Source organism: Rutidosis leptorrhynchoides, chromosome 3 (assembly GCF_046630445.1).
Source record: "Rutidosis leptorrhynchoides isolate AG116_Rl617_1_P2 chromosome 3, CSIRO_AGI_Rlap_v1, whole genome shotgun sequence".
Taxonomy (NCBI): domain Eukaryota; kingdom Viridiplantae; phylum Streptophyta; class Magnoliopsida; order Asterales; family Asteraceae; genus Rutidosis; species Rutidosis leptorrhynchoides.
This window is the reverse complement of record NC_092335.1, coordinates 123,000,329-123,026,874: the sequence shown is the minus strand read 5'-3', so window position 1 is coordinate 123,026,874 and position 26,546 is coordinate 123,000,329. Positions and strand designations below refer to the sequence as shown.

Genomic DNA, 26,546 nt, shown 5'->3' with positions numbered 1-26,546 from the left:
ATTCATCGTTATACTTGATTTATTATGAAATGGAGTTTATTGTGCTAAAGCAGTGATTAACAATTGTTAAGTCATTAGCGAAGGGTGTACATCATAGCATATTAGTGATATGAATTAACCAAGTAGTACATACTAGTTGAGATTCTCACGTAATTGCTTAGTACGACAAGATTTATTATTGTTCCAAATCATATATATATAAGGTATACATATATAATTCTTCACGAAAAATGAGTCAATACATCTTAACTCTTTATTGCTAATATTCCTTGGTATGTATGGGGCGTATCATGTTAATATTTGAGGTACTGAGTGTGTTGTTGAGGCGGGGGATGCGAATGTTGTTGTTGATGAAGCTGATGCTGTTAGTGGTGATGTTGATGGTACTGATGGTACTGGTGGTGATGCTGGTTATGCTGCTGGTGCTGCTGCTGGTGTTCGTAGGTTTCGCACCAGATTTTCCAGAGCCACTACTTGAGCGCGAAGCTCGTTGACTTCTTCTATTATTCCGGGATGATTTGTGGTTGGAACAAGGGGGTGAATAAGATCTAGAATCTTCGATATTATATATTCGTGACGGGATACCCTGGAAAGAAGAGAGAAAATGGTGTTTCGGACTGGTTCGCCGGTAAGCGCTTCAGGTTCTTCGCCAAGAGGTGAATTCGGTTGGTGGAAGGGATCACCTTCTTCTTGTCTCCATTGATTGAGTCGGCTACGAACCCATCCCCAATTCATCCAGAATAGATGATGGCTGATTGGTTCGTTTGTTCCGGTTACGCTGCCGTGGGAGCTTGAAGAGTTTGAGAAATTCATATTATATGTTTGGAATAGGGTTTGATATGAAATGGGTATTGAATACCGAATGATATATTCGTTTCCTTGAATACGTATTTATAGCAAAAAGATTTTCGTAATTTACGGAGGAAATTTAGGATAAGTGGTAGACAAAGTTTATAGACATGATAATATATGATAAGATATGATGTGTCATCCATTTATGTAATAATGGTGTTATGACGTGTTGAGATTTGTAACCAGATATTGATTAAAGAATTTCAATTCGTATACTGTGATAACCCAATAATATTTTCCGGTTCGCAAACCGATGCATAAAGGCATAAGATACGTGAGTGTTTGAAGTAGTAGCAGGAGCTTGTGGACGAACCGTTATCTTCAATAACATATAGAAGTTTGATAAACTTGATAGGTCATAAGTTTGAAAAAAAAATTAAGTGGAATAAAGATGAATATGATATAAACGAAACACTTTATTTTATTAAGAACAAGGCTTTAAACAAGCCTTCTTATTACACGATTCGGGGATAGAAATAGTTTAAGGCCTAGCCTTTGCATAGATAGAAAATAACTAGGAAATATTAAGATTGAAGTAGTCTTCATATTTCTTCTTCTCGTCCTCAACCTCCTTCATAAACTTCTCAAACTTGTCGTTCTTCTCCTTTTGTTCCTCATAAAGATACTCGATGTTATCATAAAGATTGGAAGCATCATTGTTGATTACATGGTACTTGTGGTCCCTTATAGAAAGTTGATTATTCACGCGGTTTTCCTCCATCTTCAATCTAAGGTCAACATCTTCTCTTAGGCAAGAGAGATATTGCTTCCCCCATCGGGTATTTCTATCACCTTCATACTTCACCAACTTTATCTCTTTCTTTAGTTCAGCATTTTCCTCCATGAGCTTCTTGATCGCTAGGTCTTTTTCCTTCATTTGAAAATCGATCCTTGCAATATGGCGAATTAGGTCATCGGTAGTTTTTCGCAGATTCATGAGCTCGTACTTGGCATCAACTTCATTGTAGAAAGGAGATCGGGATCTTTTCTTTGACGGGCCAGTTTCTTCAAGACGTTTCCTCTTGTCTTTATTTCTTGGGGTTGGATAGTATTGAGGAGACCCATGTGAATCAAGATTAGTATTTGGGCTATAATTTGGTGATGGAGGACCACCAAAGCCATAAGGTGGGCTTTGGACTGGTCTTTCAGTGGAAGATCTTTCAGTATCTTTTTCGGTTGGCTCGAAAAGATTCATTTTGTTCGCTTGATGAGAATTAGACGTCCTAATATTAGGAAAGAGATTTTGATTTAGAATCTTTAAGTCAAGTATATTAAAGCATAATCCTTAAGATTATGGAGCAATCCTAAGTGCTTTAATTCTAAGGCAGGAAAGGTTATAGTTTCCTAGATTGCTAAGGCACCCTAGCTAACAAGTAAGGCACACATAAAAATGCAATCCTGGTTCTCTATAACAGCCTGGTTATGCTCTGATACCAATCTGTAACGTCCTCCCAATAGGGTCTGGAAGGAACGTCACTAATATCAAAACATACCAACATATTATAATAAACGAGAACAATACTAAATGATGAATTTAACTTTAATGAGTACGCAGCGGAAAATGAAATATCGTTACAATGACAGGAATAACAATATTGTAAATGTTCACATGCAGAAGTAATAAATGCGATATCTCTTGATCCTATGTCCAAGTAGCATCACATAAGCAGTAAGTATAAGAGCTTGAATCAAACAGTACCTGAGACAAAACATGCTAAAGTGTCAACCAAAAAGGTTGAGTGAAGTTCATAAGTTTAACAAAAAGTTTGTCGTTGTTTTAGACCACAAGATTTAGTTTGTAAAGTTGATCTCCCGCAGGATCAAAAAGTTATGCCAATGCGTGATATTTAGACTAAACGTTCAAGTTTGCCCCATGACAAGCTGTGTCTGTCCTTGTCGGTTTAATTTCATTATTAAGTAATACAATGACTTGGTCAAATGTATCGGGGACGTTACTCCCGATAGGCCTATCCCCAATAATTAAGCATGCCGCAGCAATTAAAAATATCACTGTAGGGACTTAGTCGGACATAGCCGGGTATAGCATAGTTTAACAGTTTGGTACTTGTGTCTAAAGTGTAAAAAGTAAAAACAGCATGTGTCTCACCCCAAGTAAAAGTAAGTAAGTTTGCTAGCAATTAAAGAGGGGCTATGAATTCACCTTAGTAAGTAGAGAGAGAGTTATTCCTCGGAATAAAGAATTGAACGAGTGAGCAGGAAAGTCAACCTATTGACATTTAAGAGTAGTTAAGTGTTTTGCCCATGTTTAAGTTTAAGTATGTGTTTAAGTATAGTTTGTTTTACTAAGTTTCTATTCCTAGTAAGTTACTATTTTTATAAAGTTTCCATTTTTAGAAAGTTTCTTATTTTACTAAGTTTCTATGACTAGAGAGTTTCTACTTTTATCAGTGTTTTCCATTTTAGGATACTTGTCGTATTAGATAAGCTTCCAATCACCCCTTTCCCTTCGAATGGCTAATTTAGATCTAGGGGCTTGAGCCATAGGACCCTTTAAATCGGAAATCCAAACCCTCTGCCTAGAATCTCATAGAAACCATTCGTCAAGAAAGTTCGAAGATCTATACATCTCTAATACATATCCCAAAATGTTTTTATGTTATAATATAAGTAGTAGGTTATAGGTGCTAGTAATAGTAATAGTGTATACATGTTATTTATTTTATTTTTAATTGCATATAATTTATAACATTATTTACATATTTCGGTAAAAATAATAACTGAAGTAAAAAGTAATAAGTAAAAAGTAAAAAGTAAAAAAGTAAAAAGTAAAAAGTAAAAAAATAAAAAGTAAGAAAAGAATACTTACTAGTAGTAATTCTTCAAAGAGAGAATGAGAGAAATTTTGGTGTGAGTTTGAATGAGAAATGAGGAGTATTTATACTTGAAAAAATTAGGTAAAAAGAATAAAATAATTAAAAGAAAAAGAAATATTTAATTCTTAATGAGATTTTAAAATTAAAAAGTATTAAATGTTAGGTCATGGGATAATGCACAAAATAAAATAATAAAAGTAGTTTTTCCATTAAAATTTTTAATTAAAAAGTATTTTATTTATTTATTTATTTATTTATTTATTTTAAGGATTTTTTTTTTGTAAATAAACAAATTTATTTAATGTTTTTCCAAGAATATTTGTCAATAATATTTTATTTTATTTTATTTTTTATTTAATTAATAAATACAAATTTTGCATAAAAATAATAAATAATTCGGTATTTTGTATTTTTAATAATAATTATGATTTTAATTATTAAACTATAGCTTTAGTAAGTTTGTAAATATTATTACATTTATATATAATTGGATTTATTATATAGCTAAATATATAATACATTAACTAAATAATAAAAGTGATACAAAGTTTATATACTTAGTTAAATTATTTCAAATTATATAAATTAATAATATATTATTTATTTAAGCGTACATTGTTGACTAAAAATTACTATTCGGTCAATATTTAATTGTATATAACAACCCTTAATACATATAGTCAGACATATAACCCTAGGGTTAATTCAGTAATTTAGAAGTCGAAAAGTGAGGGTTGTTACAAATTCTGACTGGTTCTTCAACATAGCTCAATTTGTCATTTACTTCTATCTCTTGTAATGGCACATAACTTGCTTCATCAACTAAACATTTCCTTAGTTGTGATACATGAAAAGTATCATGAATACCACTAAGTTCTTCAGGTAGTTTTAGTCGATAAGCAACTCTTCCAACTCTAGCTAGAATTTCAAATGGGCCAATATACCTCGGACTCAACTTTCCTCTCTTACGAAAACGTATGATTCCTTTCCAGGGTGATACCTTGAGCATGACTTTGTCTCCTACCTGAAATTCAATCGGCCTTCTTCTTATATCTGCATATGATTTCTGCCTATCTTGCGCCATTTTCAGGCGTTCACGAATTTGATCAATCTTTTCATTGGTTTGTTGAACAACATCAGTACTGCTCAACTCTCTCTGCCCAATCTCACCCCAACATATTGGTGTTCGGCATTTACGACCATACAACATTTCATATGGCGGCATTTTAATAGAAGAGTGATAACTGTTATTATAAGAGAATTCGGCTAATGGAAGATGAGCATCCCAGCTACCACCAAAATCAATAGCACAAGCTCTGAGCATATCTTCCAAGGTCTGAATAGTACGCTCACTATGCCCGTCTGTTTGTGGGTGAAAAGCAGTGCTAATATGCAACTGAGTACCTAAATCTTCCTGAAATTTCCTCCAAAATCGAGAGGTAAAACGAGTATCCCGATCGAAAACAATAGAAATTGGTACTCCATGACGAGCAACCACTTCTCGAATATAGATATCAGCAAGTACTTCGGAAGATGAAGACTCCCGAATTGGCAAAAACAAGGCACTTTTTGTCAATCGGTCAACGATTACCCAAATAGAATCATGTTGTCGAGGCGTTTTCGGCAACTTTGTGATCAGGTCCATAATAATCTTCTCCCATTTCCATACAGGTATCTCCAGAGGTTGGAGTTTCCCATACGGCTGCTGATGCTCGGCCTTAACCTGCAAACATGTCAAACAATTTTGGACATATTTAACAATATCACGTTTCATTCCCGGCCACCAATAATCTTGCTTAAGATCTCGATACATCTTAGTAGCACCAGGATGTATAGAATACTTAGATTTATGAGCCTCGTCTAACAACATTTTCTTAACATCACTCGTCCTCGGTATCCAAATCCTACTATAACGAGTTCTTAAACCTCGAGAATCCTCGATCAGATGTTCCAAATGACCCGGGAGACGCTCGTGCTTAACGTCATTTAATTCTAAAGCATGGTTTTGAGCGTCTCTAATGTGATCAAACAACTTAGAAGTTATTGTCATTCTCAATGATTTAACTTTAAGAACATAATGGACTCCCTTCCGGCTCAACGCATCTACAACAACATTAGCTTTACCGGGGTGGTAAAGTATATCACAGTCATAATCTTTCACAAGATCCAACCATCTTCTCTGTCGATTATTTAAATCTCATTGGTCAAAGAAGTATTTAAGGTTCTTATGATCGGTGCAAATGGTACATTTTACACCATACAGGTAATGTCGCCAGATCTTTAAAGCAAAAACCACTGCTACTAATTCAAGATCGTGGGTAGGATATTTCTTCTCATGTTGCTTTAACTGCCTAGAGGCGTAGGCAATAACCTTTCCTCGCTGCATCAATACACATCCCAACCCTCTTTTAGAGGCGTCACAATATACCACTATATCCTCGTTACCCTCAGGTAAAACGAGAATCGGTGCCTGACTTAACTGTTGTTTCAAGTAATTAAATGCTTCTTGCTTATCTTCTGATAAGGCTAAAAAGGAACATATATTTCATAGCAAAATCCCCCAAGAAAGACAAGATTTTAGTTGCAATTGTTCCATTTTCAAGTAATATTCGTTTATTTTAAATAAGTGCGAAGACAAAAGGCGAAAACGACGATTTGAAGACACAAAGGTCCAAAAAGCTCAAAAGTACAAGATACAATCAAAAAGGTTCAAATTATTGATGAAGAACGTCTAAAAATGACAAGAGTACAAGTTACAAAACGCAAAGTACACGATATAAAATTGTACGAAAGGACGTTCGAAAATCCGGAACCAGGACATGAACCAACTCTCAACGCTCGACGCAACGGTGTAAAAATTACGAGTCAACTATGCACAAGAATAAAATATAATATTTAAATAATTCATAATAAGAATAATATTAAATAATAAAAAGTTGTTAATTGAGCATAGTTCAGGGGTCGTAAATGAAAATTCAATTTCTAATTTCGCCTATAAAAGGCTATATTACGTTCGATGAAGGGAGGAATAACTTTTCTATCTTTTTTTTATCCGATCAAATATCTATATCAATTATCAATATCTATATTCTATATCTCTATCATAATGTTAACTTAATAAGATATAACAATAATCTTAATTTTAATTTTAAATTATGATAATAATAAGATTTATGATAGAGATCGTTTGAGTGTGTAAGTCGAAATTCTGTCCGTGTAACGCTACGCTATTTTTAATCATTGTAAGTTATGTTCAACCTTTTTACATTAATGTCTCGTAGCTAAGTTATTATTATGCTTATTTAAAACGAAGTAATCATGATGTTGGGCTAATTACTAAAATTGGGTAATTGGGCTTTGTACCATAATTAAGGTTTGGGCAAAAGACCGACACTTGTGGAAATTGGACTATTGACTATTAATAGATGGGGGGTATTGTCTAATTGAGTGACAACTCATTGGAGTCTGTCAAACCTATCTTCAAATTAATTAACCTAATAATTAATAATGATTATGGTTGTCCTATTTAGTGACGTTCATATGGAATCTGTTATAATCATTTAATTAATTATTCGGGTTGGGTAATTGATTATTCAAACTGATCAAGTGGGTAAATTAATATTCATATCTAATCAAAACAGGGGTAGATTACATACAGTGATAACTGGTGTAATTGTTGACAGAAGTGATAACTGCGTCACAGTTTAAATCCTTAATCAGTTGGAATATTTGACTTCGGGTATAAGGGTAATTTGACGAGGATACTCGCACTTTATATTTATGACCGATGGACTATTATGGACAAAAACCAGATAGACGTATCAAATAAACCAGGACAAAGGACAATTAACCCATGGTAATAAATTAAAATCAACACGTCAAACATCATGATTACGGAAGTTTAAATAAGCATAATTCTTTTATTATATTTCTCATCGTATCTTTATTTACTGTCATTTTATTACTCGCAATTTTATTTACTGTCATTTTATTTATTGTCATTATTTTACGCACTTTAATTATCGTCATTTATCTTTACGCTTAAAATATAGAATCGACAAACCTGTCATTAAACGGTAAAACTCCCCTTTTATAATAATATTACTACTTATATAATTATATATATTTTGTATAAATATAGTTAAAAATATAGTAAGTATCACCAGCTCCCTGTGGAACGAACCGGACTTACTAAAAACTACACTACTCTACGATTAGGTACACTGCCTATAGTGTTGTAGCAAGGTTTAGGTATATCCCATCCGTAAATTAATAAAACTTGTGTCATATTTTGTAGTATTTTGTATTAAAAATAATACTATTTCGTACCCTCACGCTACATCATCAAGTTTTTGACGCCGCTGCCGGGGACCGCTAAAACGCTATATTTTTAATTATAATAATATTGAAATAAAATATAATAATATAATAATATTGAAATAGAATATAATAATATAATAATATTTTAGAATCAAAATTTGATACGATTTAATTAAATATAATAAAAAATCAACAAATCGTTAAATCACAAAATTATTTAATAGACTTATATTCTTTTATGATCAAATAAAAGAAAACTAATATATACAGTATAAATCTTTTCTTTTGTGGCCTACTGACCAAGTATTTTACTTGGTTTTGGTCCACCGACAATAATATAAATAATTCAAGGGTTGTTGAACCACTTTGTTGACATTTGTGGAAAGAGCACAAAAAGGGTTTCAATGTTTATTTTTATATATAGCAAACAAAATAAAACAAAGACGGACTCTCTATTTTTCATACGAAAATAAGAAAAAAAAAAGTCGTATTTATTAAATACTTCAGGGGTATATTATGTAACTTATAATTAATAATTTCTATCATGTCGCTTTCATGTGAATAGTAAATTAATTAATTTATTTTTATTTACTATTCATGAATAGTAAATGAATTAAAAAAAAAAGTTTTGAAAAAAAAATAATATTATAATAAAAAAATATTCGTTTTAAAAAAAAAAAAAAATTCGTTTTAAAAAAAAAATTAAAAAAAAAAAAAAAAATTTGTGTAAAAAAAAATCGTTTTTTTTAAGAAAAAAAAAAATTTCGTTTTTTAAAAAAAAAAAAACAAAAAAAAATTTTGTGTAAAAAAAAAATCGTTTAAAAAAAAAAAAAGTTGTAAAAAAAAAACGTTTTTTTTAAAAAAAAAAAAATTCGTTTTTTAAAAAAAAAAAAAAAAAATTTGTAAAAAAAAATTCGTTTTTTTAAAAAAAAAAAAATTTAAAAAAAAAAATTTTTTAAAAAAATAATAAATAATAATTTTTTTTTTTAGTTTTATTACCTTTAGATTTTTAGACTATAGTTACAATTTTTAGTATTAAGTTTAGTTTTGCATAGTTATTTTTATTTCTAGAATTTTTAGGTTTGCCGTAAAATCCCTTAAGTGCTTATTCCTTAGACTAAGATTTAGGTGCTTTAGAATTTTGCGACGCCGTTTTTCGCGCTACTTTCTTATTTTTATTTTTCGACGCCTATTTTTCGACCTTTTATTTTTCGACATTTTTCGACGCGCAATCTTTTTCTCTCTTATTTCTCGCCATTCTAGTTTTTAGGACTTAGAATTTTTTCTACTTCTTCTCTAAATTTCTTAAAATTACGAAAATTTATTTTAAGTGGTTAAATTGATAGACATCAAAATTTTCTGGTTCGTATTAATAGTTGGATTTGTACGTGGACCGGGTTATTGGAGCCAAACAGTACTCAATTATATTGAGACCAAACGAATCCTGCCCCTCTGCTGCATCTTTTGGCTATTCGAAACGTGGGCAAAATCAGAAAAGTCTATTGATTGGATAACTTATTATAATTTTTCTTTCCTTTTAAAAACTAATAGGATATTCAGTGAATGCACCGAGCAAGACGTTCACCACCTTTTGTACGTTCACCACCTGTAACTAGATCAAGACATTTAGCAAATATAACCGCCGTTGATTTTTCTTTAGAATCGTCATCCAGTCGACCAAGTACTTCAGTTCAAATTTTCGATAACCCAGTTTTTGAAACAAATCTCACAATTGAGAATCCGGAGAATACTCAGGGACAATTCCGAGACCCTGATCCATTAATTATTCCTCCGGAACCACCAATCATTCAAACAGAGATTGTTGAGGAAGAAACCATTAAATCAGAAACCTCTAGTGATTCAGATACAACACTTCCAATCATGGAAAATCTAGAACCTCTAAGTATGGAAGACCGAATGAGAGCTACACGCACGGGCCAAGGTCATGCCATTATTAAACCAGAAGTTAATGCTCCAGATTATGAAATCAAAGGACAAATTCTACACATGGTGACTAATCAATGCCAATTCAGTGGTGCGCCGAATGAAGACCCAAACGAACATCTTCGTACGTTTAATAGAATCTGTACACTATTCAAAATCCGAGAAGTAGAAGACGAACAAATCTATCTCATGTTGTTTCCCTGGACTTTAAAGGGAGAAGCCAAAGATTGGTTAGAATCGTTACCTGAAGGGGCGATTGATACATGGGATGTTTTAGTTGAAAAATTTCTTAAACAATTCTTTCCGGCATCTAAAGCCGTGAGACTTCAAGGAGAAATTGTTACGTTCACACAAAAGCCAAATGAAACATTATATGAGGCGTGGACAAGATTCGGAAGGATGTTGAGAGGATGTCCTCAACACGGTTTAGACACTTATCAAATAGTACAAATATTCTACCAAGGTGTCAACGTTGCTACACGGAAAGACATCGACATAACAGCTGGTGGTTCAATTATGAAGAAAACCGCAACTGAAGCTTACAAAATTATTGATAACACAGCATCCCACTCACATGAGTGGCACCAAGAAAAAGATATCTTTCGATCATCTAAAGCGGCTAGAGCTGATTCTAGCCATGACTTTGATTCCGTTTCCGCAAAAATAGATGCTTTCGAAAGACGAATGGAAAAGATGAATAAAGATATTCACGCAATACGAATCAGTTGTGAGCTATGCGGTGGACCACACTTATTGAAAGATTGTCACATTGAACCAACATTGGAACAACGAGAGAATGTTTCCTATATGAACCAAAGGCCTGGAAATAATTATCAAAATAATTATCAACCGCCAAAGCTAAACTTCAATCGAAATCAAAACATTCTTTACGATCCAAAAGGACCCGAAAATAACTGGTATAACCAACAAGGTCCGAATAACCAACCGACTCAAAACAACACTTTCAATCAACAAAGACCTAGCTTGTATAAACCACCACAACAACCCGAAGAGAAAAAGCCAAATCTAGAAGAAATGATGGCAAAGCTGATTGAATCTCAAACACAATTCATTACATCTCAAACCCAAACGAACGAGAGGTTTGATCAGTCATTAAGAACTCAACAAGCTTCCATTTTGAATCTAGAAAAACACGTAGGTACTCTTGCTAGCTTAATGAGTGAGAGGGAACAAAGAAAGCTACCGAGTAATACTGAAGTAAACCCTCGGAATGAGAATGTTAATATGGTGTCAACGAATTCTGAAAAACCAGCACCAGAAGATGGGAAGGTTTTAGATGTGAGTAACAATGAAGAAGTTACACCACCACCACCACCACCCGAGTATGTAAAGCCAGTGGTGACACCATACAAACCACCCATCCCGTTTCCAAGAAAAGGAGTTGAGTATGAGCAAGTAATAAGTAATAAAGATTGTGATACTTCTGGAAAGAAGAAGAAGGAAAAGAAAAAGAAAGTACAAGAAACAAAAGCCGTAGAAGTAAACCCGGTGAATACAGTTCCACCAAAACCTCCACCTAGGGTAGGTGATCCGGGTGAATTTATTGTTCCTTGTCTACTTAGTGATTGTGTCATGTATAATGCACTAGCAGATTTAGGTGCAAGTGTGAGTGTTATGTCTCTTTCATTATATAAGAGATTAGGAGTAGGTGAGTTAAGTCCAACGGATATGAGTGTTCGACTCTTTGATCAAACCATTAAGCACCCAGTTGGAATTGCTGACAACCTACCCATTCAAGTAGGTAATTTAACCTTTCTAGTCGAATTCATTGTCATTGACATAGAAGAGGACCCAAACATTCCTCTAATTTTAGGTCGACCATTCTTAGCGTCCACCGGGGCGTTCTTTGATGTAAGAAACGGTAGAATGACACTTAGTAGTGGTGACAAATCGATCACCTTTATGATTCGAAAGTCTAAATCTCCACCAACTAAAACCGTTGAACCAGCAAAAACGATTGGTAAGAACCATGTTGTTTTACCAACTCCAACGGTAGTGCTTAACAATAATAAAACGCCTAAGTGTGGGGAAAATGAAGTAACACCTAATGATGACATGATAACAAAGAACCCCGTTGTTGATACGAAATTAAATTACCCCGTTATTAATAGTTCAATGAAGAAACTTATTAAACGGATTCGCGATGCTATAACCAAGGGGAACTTTAAGTTATGTAACCGGTTAGTATCCAATCTATCACCTAAAGAAAAGGTGAAGCTAGTTGAAATTGTGGATATTACACAGGAATCCGACCAATGGCTTAAAGAGAAAGTCACAGATATGCAAGTTGATTATGGACCAAGAGAAATTGACGATGAAGTTAATCACAATTTTGACACCACAGCTACCTAAGTGTGGGGAGATTCAAGTGTTCTAAAAAGAAAATGCTATCTAGAGTTAGTTGTTCTGTTCTCGTGTAGTTCCGAGAATGGAATCCGAGTGGTCTTTTCCGCTAGCAGACACTAAAGAACTAGTTTTCTCCCCCCATTCTGAATTTTTGTTTTTTTTAGGTTTTATATGAAATTAATATGCTTTTAAGTTTTGTGTGATATTTAAAAACAAAATTTACTTTAATTCATTAAGTTGAAAAAATGATTTCTAAAATTCGTCGTGAGTTGAAGACTAGGTCATTAAGCCGAAATTGCTTTACCCGAGGGTGGGACGGCAAATTTTGTTATCATTATTTTTAATTTTATTGATCTAAAGTATGCCAAAAAGATATTAGACTTTATAAATTTTTGAACGTGGGGTAATATACCCAACTTCAAAAATATGTATATATATGTTTGTATTTTATATTATGTACAAAACAGGGTAGAACAACGCACTTTCAAAGACTAACATTAAGTTCAGCAATAGCTACTGATTTTGACGACAAGAAGCAAAATATCAAATGTGATGTAAAATAATATGCTTACAAACTGGGTATTTTTAATCACTTTTCTACACTAATCACCCTCATGAATTTATAATTATAGTCTGATTTCATGCAAATGAGGGCATTGCATGATCTCAAGTGTGGGGAAGGGTTATAAATTCTCTCGGGTTTGCACTTAGTTTATTTGCCAAATTTTGTGAAAATTTGAAAAATTTTCAACTAAATGAATTTAAAATCATGTTTATACATATTTATGAACGGTGAAAACTAGGTGATAATACCGAAATTATCGTTACCTCGAAAAGGACATAAATTGAGAAACACCCTAAAACGCTTGAATTCATTTAAAATGAAATAAAAGAAAATAAAAAGGCAAAGAAAGAAACTAAGTGTGGGAAGAATGTACCAAGTTATTCAATTTAAAACATATATCACATATTTTTGTACAAGATTATTGCAGGTACTTTTGCTTTGGACGATACTAATCAGTTTTACCCGGTTTACTGTAATACATTTGAAAGAAAGATGGATCTACACGATGAATCAATTCCATCATTAAAAGGAAGTAAAGTCTTCCGAAAAAGAAACGCGCTTCTTGATTTAGGTCATGAAGTTGTCGTCCAGACCAGCTGTAGGTTGACGAAAAATCTAGAAAAGTCATCTCTAAAATCAGCAGGAAATCCACGGACCTCAGCATCAAACAGGGTCGCCATGTGGTCAGATTTATCCTAACCATGAGAAGGATTTATCTCGTACAATGGGGAGGCACCGTGCAAATTAGCTTGATAAGACTAATGAATCAGATCCCCAGAAAAGGATAATCTCCTTAAAGATTAAAAATCAGCTTTTAAGCCTGATATTACTCAATCCTTGAGATTGACCTTAAAGATTGAGAATTACAAACTCATGGAATTCAATGATATCTAAACTCGAGCTTGAACGAGAAAATATTTTGATCAAAAATACAAACCGATTTGTTTTCTGAAAACCCATTTTCAATGCGTTCATTACCATTGAACGTAAAATCCTAGGAATTCACCTGGAATTCATTAGGTCACCTGAACCAAATCGGGTGTCAACCGTAAGAACGGTGGTTGCATAGCATGGTCGAAGACAGGACCTTGTGCCAGACCGAAAAATCAAAGGATGATCTTTACTATTGCTCCTACCAAGGATAGTTCTAGCATCCGACACGTTAATTAGACCATGAACAAATGCATGTCATTAGACATTGCCTTAACAGTTTCTTGTTCATCGCTTTCCTTTACAACCGGACGGTAGTTTACCGAAAGGTAATATACGGAACAAGTAAACTGGATGTGTGCTTCCGATACCGGGATAGCAGTGGATTACACGAACCTAAAAGTTTTAAGCCAAAATATTGATCCACAAATATATTTTGCAACACCGAATGGTGGGTCAAATCAGAAAACTTGTCTAGGGTAAAATCTAGCTTGAATTTTCAAAAGATCAAATGTTTTCATAAAGATCCAATTTCCTTAAGGATCTAAATTTTTATAGTCATGTGGGACTGTAAACCGCCTTTCAAATGTGCACTTTGCTTTGGAAACCGAAAGTAAATCGGCTATTTGATTGCAAGTGTCGTTGACCTAAACCCGAGGCAACTATGGATGACACACCCACCTTTAAACCACATCGTTACTATCATTGTTTATACCGCTCTATCAAAATCACTGATGTACAAAGTGTGAAGAATAAAGAAGTGATTCGTGTGATGTATTATATTATTTCAAGACTGTATTGCTTGAGGACAAGCAACGCTCAAGTGTGGGGATATTGATAAGGCTAAAAAGGAACATATATTTCATAGCAAAATCCCCCAAGAAAGACAAGATTTTAGTTGCAATTGTTCCATTTTCAAGTAATATTCGTTTATTTTAAATAAGTGCGAAGACAAAAGGCGAAAACGACGATTTGAAGACACAAAGGTCCAAAAAGCTCAAAAGTACAAGATACAATCAAAAAGGTTCAAATTATTGATGAAGAACGTCTAAAAATGACAAGAGTACAAGTTACAAAACGCAAAGTACACGATATAAAATTGTACGAAAGGACGTTCGAAAATCCGGAACCAGGACATGAACCAACTCTCAACGCTCGACGCAACGGTGTAAAAATTACGAGTCAACTATGCACAAGAATAAAATATAATATTTAAATAATTCATAATAAGAATAATATTAAATAATAAAAAGTTGTTAATTGAGCATAGTTCAGGGGTCGTAAATGAAAATTCAATTTCTAATTTCGCCTATAAAAGGCTATATTACGTTCGATGAAGGGAGGAAGAACTTTTCTATCTTTTTTTTATCCGATCAAATATCTATATCAATTATCAATATCTATATTCTATATCTCTATCATAATGTTAACTTAATAAGATATAACAATAATCTTAATTTTAATTTTAAATTATGATAATAATAAGATTTATGATAGAGATCGTTTGAGTGTGTAAGTCGAAATTCTGTCCGTGTAACGCTACGCTATTTTTAATCATTGTAAGTTATGTTCAACCTTTTTACATTAATGTCTCATAGCTAAGTTATTATTATGCTTATTTAAAACGAAGTAATCATGATGTTGGGCTAATTACTAAAATTGGGTAATTGGGCTTTGTACCATAATTAAGGTTTGGGCAAAAGACCGACACTTGTGGAAATTGGACTATTGACTATTAATAGATGGGGGGTATTGTCTAATTGAGTGACAACTCATTGGAGTCTGTCAAACCTATCTTCAAATTAATTAACCTAATAATTAATAATGATTATGGTTGTCCTATTTAGTGACGTTCATATGGAATCTGTTATAATCATTTAATTAATTATTCGGGTTGGGTAATTGATTATTCAAACTGATCAAGTGGGTAAATTAATATTCATATCTAATCAAAACAGGGGTAGATTACATACAGTGATAACTGGTGTAATTGTTGACAGAAGTGATAACTGCGTCACAGTTTAAATCCTTAATCAGTTGGAATATTTGACTTCGGGTATAAGGGTAATTTGACGAGGATACTCGCACTTTATATTTATGACCGATGGACTATTATGGACAAAAACCAGATAGACGTATCAAATAAACCAGGACAAAGGACAATTAACCCATGGTAATAAATTAAAATCAACACGTCAAACATCATGATTACGGAAGTTTAAATAAGCATAATTCTTTTATTATATTTCTCATCGTATCTTTATTTACTGTCATTTTATTACTCGCAATTTTATTTACTGTCATTTTATTTATTGTCATTATTTTACGCACTTTAATTATCGTCATTTATCTTTACGCTTAAAATATAGAATCGACAAACCGGTCATTAAACGGTAAAACCCCCCTTTTATAATAATATTACTACTTATATAATTATATATATTTTGTATAAATATAGTTAAAAATATAGTAAGTATCACCAGCTCCCTGTGGAACGAACCGGACTTACTAAAAACTACACTACTCTACGATTAGGTACACTGCCTATAGTGTTGTAGCAAGGTTTAGGTATATCCCATCCGTAAATTAATAAAACTTGTGTCATATTTTGTAGTATTTTGTATTAAAAATAATACTATTTCGTACCCTCACGCTACATCATCATCTTCCCACTTCCACTGCACATTTTTACGCGTCAATTTGGTTAAAGGAGTGGCAATTTTAGAAAAATCTTGGATAAAACGTCGATAATACCCGGCTAATCCAAAAAAACTCCGGACTTCAGTAGGATTTGTAGGAGAATCCCAATTAAAGACATCTTCTACCTTGGAAGGATCAACCATAATACCATCGGCATTGGTTACGTGTCCTAGAAATTGGACTTCCCGTAACCAAAATTCACATTTAGAATATTTGGCAAATAGTTGTTCTTGTAGTAACATTTCCAAGGTTTGTCTCAAATGTATTGCATGGTGTGTATCTAGTTCACTTTTAGCATGTTTTTGCTGTATGTATGTTTGTTTATGTTTGTATGTATGGTTGTATGCGTATGTAGTAATGCCCGTATGTTTGTATGCGTGTAGATGTTAAGTATGCATGGGTGCTTGTTTGTACGTAGGTATGTTCTATTTTTTGTATGCTTTACGTTTGTAGATTTAGATGCTTAGGTATGTTTAAGTTTGTTCGCATGTGGTCATATATATCTTTTTGTTCTTTTGTGTAGGTTTCCTTGATATGCCTTGAGCTCCGCTCATCAAACTTTTTTTTTTTTTTTTTTTTTTTTTTTTTTTTTGCGGCTCTTTTAAGTAAGGCAACAGCAAGCGCCGATTTGTTGGCGACTTGACGTCCGCTTAAAGCCTAAATTGAATCCCAGGCATGATCTAAATCCCATGAAAATTTGATTCTACCATTTTCATGGCGTGTTTTCCATTTTATTTTATTATTATTATTTATTATTTTTATTATTATTAAAAAAAATGATTTATTTATTTATTTATTTATTTTTTATTTTTTTTTTGGCCGGAGGTCCGTTGGAAGCAATCTCTTTACCCGTCGAACAGAGAGAGGGAAGACCTTCTCTACTCTTGGAGTGTGTCACTCGGGGTGGAGAAATGACTTCTCTTTATTCAAGGATAGAGGAAGAATTGTCTACGTCTCACCTCCCCCATACCCCACACATGTGGGATTGGGTTTTGTTGTTGTTGTTGTTGTATTGCATGGTCATCCTCACTTTTAGAATATATAAGAATATCATCAATGAACACGATTACCGATTTATCGAGCATAGGTCGGCATACTCGATTCATGAGATCCATAAATGCAGCTGGAGCATTAGTCAAACCGAATGGCATGACTACGAACTCATAATGACCGTACCTAGTACGAAAAGCAGTCTTAGGTATGTCTTCCTCCTTTACTTTCAGTTGATGATAACCAGAACGAAGATCAATCTTAGAAAAGAAACTGGCTCCCTGCAATTGGTTAAACAAATCATCAATCCTAGGTAAGGGATACCTATTCTTGATAGTAACCTTGTTCAACTCACGATAATCAATATACATTCGCATGGTACCGTCTTTCTTTTTCACAAAAAGAACTGGAGCTCCCCAAGGTGAACTGCTAGGGCGAATAAACCCTTTATCAAGAAGTTCCTGCAATTATTTCATCATTTCTTGCATTTCGGATGGGGCCAACTGGTATGGAGCTTTTGCAATAGGAGCATCTCCCGGCATTAAATCAATTCGAAACTCTACCTGTCGATCACGTGGAACACCGGGCAATTCATCTGGAAATACATCAGGAAATTCACAAACAATAGGAATATCTTTCAAATCTTGAACAACCTTTGAAGTATCAACCACGTGTGCTAGAAAAGCCTGGCACCCGTGTAATAAGAATCGTTTAGCACGAGCATAAGAACAAATAGGGATGGCCTGTCGGGACTGTTCACCATAGATAATCATCTTTTTCCCGCTGGGACCACGTAAACGAACAATTTTCTTATGACATTTGATAGTTCCTTTATGATCACCCAACCAGTCCATGCCAATAACAACATGAAACTCCCCAATTTTCATGGGAATCTGATCGATTTTAAACTGCTCATCGTTAATTTCAATAACACAACCTCTATATATGTCACTAACAGTCACCAACTTGCTATCAGCTATTTCAACTTCTAAAGAAACATTAAACTTGCACATAGGTAAGTTAAAACGTTCACAAAATTAAAGTGACACAAATGATTTAGTAGCTCCGGAGTCAAAGAGAACGTGTGCAGGCATATTATTAACAATAAAGGTACCTGTCACAACGTCATGAGATTTCTTTGCCTCCTCTGTAGTCAACTGAAAAGAACGAGATTTGGGTTTGAAATTCCTGGTTGCAGCTCTTCTCCATGCGTCTTTTCTCTGCTCAGATCTCTTTATATCTTCTTTCAACTTTGGGCAGTCTGCCTTTAGATGGTCATTTCCATAACAATAAAAGCATAATCGAAAAGGACTCGAACAATCTCTGCCCAAATACTCAGTACTACCACAACGAAAACAAGACCTCTGTGTCGGACACATACCCGAATGTCGTATTCCACACCGGTTACAGATAGGAGCATTTCCAACCCCGCCCTTAGACTGCTGAAATGGTTGTTGCTGCTGTGGTGGCCGATATCGGTGTGGTTGCTGATACGTTTGCGGTTGTGAAGGTCTATATTGCGTTTGTTGTTGCTTGGGTGGCCTTTCATCGTATCTTGTTTTCTTTGATGGATTATGATATGATGAAGATGATACTTGCTCAGTCTTCCTCTTCTCAGCAATATAAGTGGATTTTCTTTGAGGTTCTCTTTCACGTTTTAAAGCTTTATTCATCATTTTAGGCACGATATCATAGAGAGCAAGATCAATAAACTCGCTGATTTCGGGTTTCATGTGGCGGTGGTAATGATCACGTAACAACGTTGGATTAGAAGTGTATTCGGGACAAAAACGAGATTTGTCGTTAAACAGACCCGTATATTCAAAGATTGACATATCACCCTGATCAATGGCAAGAAATTCCTCCTTCAGTCTCTCAACTTCTGCATTAGGAACAAACTCTTCAACAAACATTTCCCTGAAAGTATTCCAAGGAAACTTAGCGACTGTCTGAAATCCATAAGTCTTAGTTTGAAGATCCCACCACTCATGAGCACGACCTTTCATTTGGTGAGTAGCAAATAACAGTTTCAACCTTTCAGGACATTCACAGAGCATGAATGTCCCCTCTATCTCATCTATCCACCGCATACTAATGATCGGATCCATCCCCTCGTTAAATTACGGGGGTTTACAATTTGCAAATTTTTTTAAGTCAAACCTTTCTGTTTCTTTATTCATATCAAGATCGACTACTTGACGTTCCAACCCTTTATCAGCAGCTTGAATAATGGGGTAACGTTGTACAAATTCATTAAGTTTGGAATTTATGGTCTGTGTCACGCGTGAAAGCAACGTAGGTGCAAAACTCTCCAAGGCTAAAGCAACTTCCTGCTTAATAGCACCTCTGCCAGAAGGATCAACATCATCGTAGGTATTCTCCTCAAGATCAGGAGAATGTTCTGGGTTGTCTGTTTTTCTGCCATCAATCTCTCAGTATCACTAGTATCTTTCAGAGACGATTCAAGTGCATACATTTACTAGAAGATAACCAAAAATTAGATAACGATAAAATTGTAACTAAATTAATTTAGAGCTAATTACCCCCTACTTCTACCATTAAGAATAAGCTACATTCGTACCATACTCCATTTAGAATTGTTGAACCCTCCATATGTCTTGGTGTAAAATAACCACGTTGGCAAGACGTCGTTATATTGCACAAAGTACATATTTCATTTTCAACGCTCCTAAACAAAGCTAAGTTTGAATGTCATTTTCCTTAATGTCACATGCATCTGCTAACAACTCACCCATAATTCAACAATTTACAGTCGGCTATAATCTAAGGGAAAAGCATATTCGGCAATTAAAATCACAGTATGATATTTTGATACTAAACATACACAGTCTAAACATAAGCAATTTAGGTTTAAGTCTAGACAATCCTATCGTGGATTATCTAAATCCCTTAAACCACAGCTCTGATACCAAGTTGTAACGCCCTTGATTTTGATTTTTTTTTTCCCGTTTGTACAGCCACTTTTCGACAATTTCTGGGTCCTACTTAAGCAGATTTAAAAATTTAGACCATGACCATTGGAAAGTACGCTCTGCTACCTTTCCGTAGACACCTTATTCGTTAAAAACGGAATAACGGTTTTTAAGTTATCATCTATTGAAAACAGCCCCACGACTGCATTTTTATAAGTAGCTGCTGTTGCTGTACAAAAACAACTCAGCGACAGCTGTAAATCTCTGTTTTGACGTCAATTTAAAACATGTTTACATTCAAACTTACCAAATATATTATATACCATCTCAAGGCTTGTTGCGAATACTTTCAAAACCCATTGTTAGTTTTCTTCCAAACTTAATTATTTTTAACCTACAAGCCCACGAAGTACGCTCTAGAGTCATTTTGACACTTTACCCAAATTGACACCGAAATTGGTTAACGACCCAAACTTTTATTCATTGCACCCGAGTGACCCAAAAACACTCCACAACTCTAAAATGACATTAGAAAGCTGTTGGAAACTTTATATTTCTATAAATAATGTTATCGGGTCAAGATGGACAATTATGACCCAAATGGGTCATAACTTTCCACTTTGACCAAAATAGACTCAAACTTCATTTTCAAAATATCAAGACCCGCAAATACATTTAACACAACATGGTGGACGCGTACAAACAAATACCGACTTTGACGTCAAATCGTCCAAGTGGGTCAAATGGTACAAATGGGCAGTTAATACAATTTTAACATACCACACCAAAATGACCTGCTATTTCATACCTAAACAAAACGTTCAATACTTCAAACTAACAAGCATGTAACTACATAACCAGAGTAATCAAACCAAACCATACGACTATCGTACAATGCAACCAAAACGACACTTTTAGTTTTAACTTCAAAAGGGACCAGTATCAAATATAACTGTGATCAAAAGAGATATAACCTACTGTCAAGATCATCCACGTTCTGAATTGACTACTTCCTTCCCAGGCCTCTTTCCCTTAAAACTTTCAGTACCTACAATATTAACGGCTTAAAGAGTAAGCTTTACGCTTAGTGAGTACATAAGCATTAAACAAATAACATACGGCCTAAATGTACATAATAATCATTATGCACATCATTTAATACTGCAAAACTGCATAGCTGCATAGGATCCTTTCAGCACATATAAACGGCATATAATCGGCTTTACACATGTTAAACGGCATAACGGCAATAACGATAATAATATAACATGTGTATAACGGCATAAATACTGCATAACTGCATTAGTCATATCAAATCTATTACACAATTGTAATCCGATTTAATATGACCTAACTACGTGTTTAAGTCCAATATACTCACCTTAATTAACTATAACTTTAACACGATCATGCCTTAGTCGTGCTCACGTAACAAACAACACAATAACAACTCATGAACATGTTATAACTAATTTATTGACTATATCAGACTACATCAGAGCGTATAGTTTGACTTTTAAAGTCAAACTTCACTAAATAATTTTGACTAAGACTATAACCATAGTGTAATTCTATCGAAATTAAGTATTAATTCATCTGTAGTACATCTAATTGAACCAACTCAATTTTGCAAAATCGCAAATTAATATCCTTTTTTAATCAACTTCACCTTTTTCACCATCCAATTAACAGATTGATACATCCCACATGTTCTATAACAACATAGGAACATAACCTTTCTTTAAATTTGATTAATCCTGACCCCAACTATTTTAGGGTTACTCAATTTCTCAATTTTCAACCGATTATATCAAGAATAAGGGATTACCTTGCGTTGTAGTAATGATTCTAGGTCGAATTGGAATTAAAAGGCAGGAATTAGACTTCAAATTTGTTGAGCTAGGGTTTATGGGTTCTTCAGTATGTGACACAATAAATGCGGTTATGATTATATTCCATCAGCTTTTCAAATTCAATACGGTGGATACAAAGGTGTTGTGGCAATCGATCCAACTTCATATAAGGATATATCATTGAGACCGAATATGTGCAAGTTTGAATCGGTTCACACAAAGCTCGATATACTTGCAATCAGTAAATACCAGCCTTGTTACTTGAATCGCCAGCTCATCACACTTCTTTCGACCCTCGGGATTCAGGATTACGTCTTTGAAAAGAAGCAAAAAGAAGCGGTTGACCTTCTCGATGCTGTTTTAAGGGACCCGTTGAAGGCACAAGAGGCGTTAGATTTGATGTCACCTGGGGAGTACACAAACATTATGCAAGAAATGCTTTCGTGTGGTAATAACCCTAATTCAGAACCGTTTCTTTCAATGATGTTGCAAGTTTTTCGTGCAACACAGTTGTTTGAATTGCGTACTAAGACACAGATTTATATTCCTGAAGGAAGACCGATGATGGAATGTTTGAATGAAACAGGCATGCTTGACTATGGTGAAGTTTTTGTCCAGTTCTAGTGCGCGATTTGGCTTAAAAGATTGCAAAATTGCTGATGGGAAAGTAGTTGTTGCTAAAAACCCATGTTTGCATCCTGGTGATGTGCGTGTCTTAGAGGCTATTAATACTCACCTATTACATCATATGGTGGATTGTGTTGTTTTTCCGGGAAGAGGGCCAATGTATTACATAATACTCTGTAAGAATATATATATATATATATATATATATATATATATATATATATATATATATATATATATATATATATATATATATATATGCTTTTTCGTTTGTTTTAAACAATAATAATAAAATTTGGGCTTATAATATTTTTGTTTGACTATGTCTGAAATTGAGTACATGCCTCATCAGAACCAATGCTCGGGAGGTGATTTGGATGGAGATATTTACTTTGTTTGTTGGGACCCTGATCTAATTCCACCTAAGCAAGTCGAACGATGGATTATACCCAGGCGCCAAGTACACAACTGGATCACGATGTTACAATAGAGGTATAAATGTTAATTTAGGGATGTTTGTTTTGTTATTGTGATTCACTATGGGTATCAATAGGTAAATCCAACCCCCTAGCTCCTAATGCAAACACAAGTTAGCTTATTTTATACCTTTATTTAGACCCTGAACTCACAATCCAAAATGTTTGAATGAGAATGAACCTTTGTTATACCAAAAAGTTTGAATGTTAATTTATACTTTGTTTGTTAAGACCCTGACTTTATTAGTTTTATTGCCATTCCCATCAACCAAACACACGTTAGCGAGCCAACTTGAGCTTACCCAAAGACATCGAGAGTAGTTAGTCAACCACCCGTTTTGCCACATATAGTTGGTTACTAAGGTTTACTGCATAATACAAGAAACAGATGCCTACGTGTTTTTTTCTTTTAAGTTCATAGATTTAACTAATCGCGTAATTTCTGTTATCTACTTCAGGAAGTGCAGGAGTTTTTTACAAATTATATAGTCAACGACAACCTTGAAACAATCGCAAACGCCCACACAGTGTTTCCAAATCGAGAACCCGAAAAGGCAATGTCCGATAATTGTGTAGAGCTTGCAAAGCTCTTTTCAATTGCTGCCAACTTTCCCAAAACGGGTGTCCCAGCAAAAATACCCGAACATCTTCGTGTCAAGGAGTATCCAGATTTCATGGAAAAACCAGACAAGCCCACATACGAATCACAAACTGTAATCGGGAAGCTTTTTCGTCAAGTCAAAGACGTCGTACCAATAGACATGACCCCCAGTCAACCCTTTTACACGTGAGGTGGCAAGGCAGACATATGACCGAGACATGGAAGTAGACGGTTTTATGGATTATGTCGATGATGCGATTGAATTCAAAACAGACTACAATTACAAATTGGGTAATTTAATGGATTACTACGGGATTAAAACCTAGGCGGAACTTTTAAGTGGTAGTATTTTGAAAATGTCAAAGAATGGTGAGGCTGTTAGTTTGGCTGTGAAGTCGTTAAGGAATGAAGCTAACGACTTCATTAAGTCGTTAACGACTTCACCATTCAACATTTTCAAAAGACTACCACATAAAAGTTCTGCCTCGATTATAATCCCGCAGTAGTCCACTAAATTACTCAATTTGTATTCAGAGTCTGTTTTGAAGTCAATCGCACCATCGACATAATCCATAAAACCGTCTACTTCCATGTCTCGGTCATATGTCTGCCTTACCACCTCACGTGTAAAAGGGTTGACCGAGGTGTTTATTCGTGCGACGCCTTTGACTTTATGAAAAAGCTTCCCGATTACATTTTGTGATTCACATGTGGTTTTGTATGGTTTTTTCATGAAATCTGGATACTCCTTGACACGAAGATGTTCAGGTATTTTTGCTGAGACACCCGTTTTGGGAAAGTCGACAGCGATTAAAAAGAGTCTTTGCAAGCTCTACACAATTATCGGACACTGCATTTTCAGGTTCTCGATCTGCAAACCCTTTGTGGGCGTTTGATATTATTCCAAGGTTGTCAGGTCAAGTATATAGTATTATACAATTATCTGACACTGCATTTTCGGGTTCTCGATCTGCAAACACTATTTTCGGGTTCTCCTACTGGTGGTGCTGATACTGGTACTGTTGCTTCTATAGCTGCTGGTGATACTGCTCCCAGTATTGCTGCTTCCACTACTGAACCTGCAGTGGAAGATGAAATCATAGTGGATCCTCCTGTTCTTAAAAAGGTAATTGACAATATTGTCAAGGATGTTCTACTTGATGAACCTGTCACTGAACCAAAGGGTGCTGATTCTGCTGCTGTTTCTGCTGATGCACAGAATGTTATTGTGGATGCTAGTACTTGTGCTACTTTTCCATCTAATTCTAATGTACAGGATGTTATCATGGATACTGGTACAAGTGTTACTTTTCCATCTGACTCTGGTGCACAGGGTAATATTGTTCAGGAGGTTCTTGATTTTGATGATGCTGCCACTACCACTGTTACTACAACTGCTGCTACTACTGAAGTGGTTACTAGTGGTGACTTGCATACCGATGATGGTTCCTGGCCTTCGTTTCTTCAGGATGTTGGCTATGTTTCCAAAGAGCCAAAGGTGGATACTGCTGCTACTAATGTTATTTCGGACATTTCTGATCTTCAATCGAGACAATTTATTACTGTGGATTCCTCTGGTAATCTACAGGTGTCTGATTCCACACCGGATATTTTCTTTAAAGGTGCTGCAGATGCTGCTTCTTCACCTACTGCACAGTCACCTACTGCTGCTACTGGCTCTGCGGAACCCATTATGGATGCTGGTACCTCTGCTACTGCCACTACTGACTCTTCTCAGGCTATTGTTTCTGCTGAGAAGAAACCATGTGTGCCAGGTGCCAGATCCTGATGAAGTTGTACCTAACTTCATCTATCAGGGAGCGTCTATCACTCCCAGAGTTGCTCTGCTGGTGGATCAGCTAACTATTGATCCTCAAACTGCCATAGTCTCAGCCAGCAAATTGCCTCGCGAAGAGCTGAATGAACTGTTGTCTCAGCTTGATCGACCAGCAAGAGAAGAAGTATATGAGAGGCTGGCTACTTTAGAACAGATAAACAAGCAGCCATATTATCACTATTTTGGTATGGCTCCAGCTGCTTCTCCATGGCCTGGTACATGGAGGCCTCTCAAGTTCATCAGAGATCCCACTACTGGTAAGTTTATCATGCAACAACTTCCTGATTCGCCAGTACCTTCTGATTGATCAGCTTCTTCCTCATCATCTTCTTCATCTGATGGTGATGCTGATCAAGGTACTGGTAAGGAAAAGCCAGTCATTCATGATAATGTGACTGGCTCCAAAGATAAACCAGTGGATCTCACTGATGATGCTGATAATGATACTGACAAGAATACCAATGGTTCTAAACCTTCGGGTGAAGGTAAAAATGATGGTGATCATGGTGACGAGTCAGATTCTGACCTTCTACCTCCACCACCCCATGGAGGTAGTTCTGTGTTAGCTGCTACTGACCACCCCTCAACCAGCTATGTTAAATTTAATGCTGATGAGGTGGCTGACATCTCCACCTTGGCTGTCTATAAGACACTCACCGAAGTTACACCTGATCTACAAGACACCATTCGCACTGCTATTGTTGATAGTGTGACTGA

At 35.0% G+C, this 26,546-nt stretch overlaps 1 non-coding gene and 1 pseudogene across 1 annotated transcript; one reads left to right on the top strand and one right to left on the bottom strand.

The window, feature by feature from the left end:
* The window catches only part of LOC139900345 (RNA-dependent RNA polymerase 1-like), a 32,101-nt pseudogene extending 7,603 nt beyond the window's left edge, over positions 1–24,498 (top strand).
* On the bottom strand, positions 10,272–10,378 carry LOC139903527 (small nucleolar RNA R71). The gene has a single exon (XR_011778341.1). It is a non-coding gene; the product is annotated as a small nucleolar RNA R71 (small nucleolar RNA).
* Positions 24,499–26,546: the final 2,048 nt, after the last annotated feature.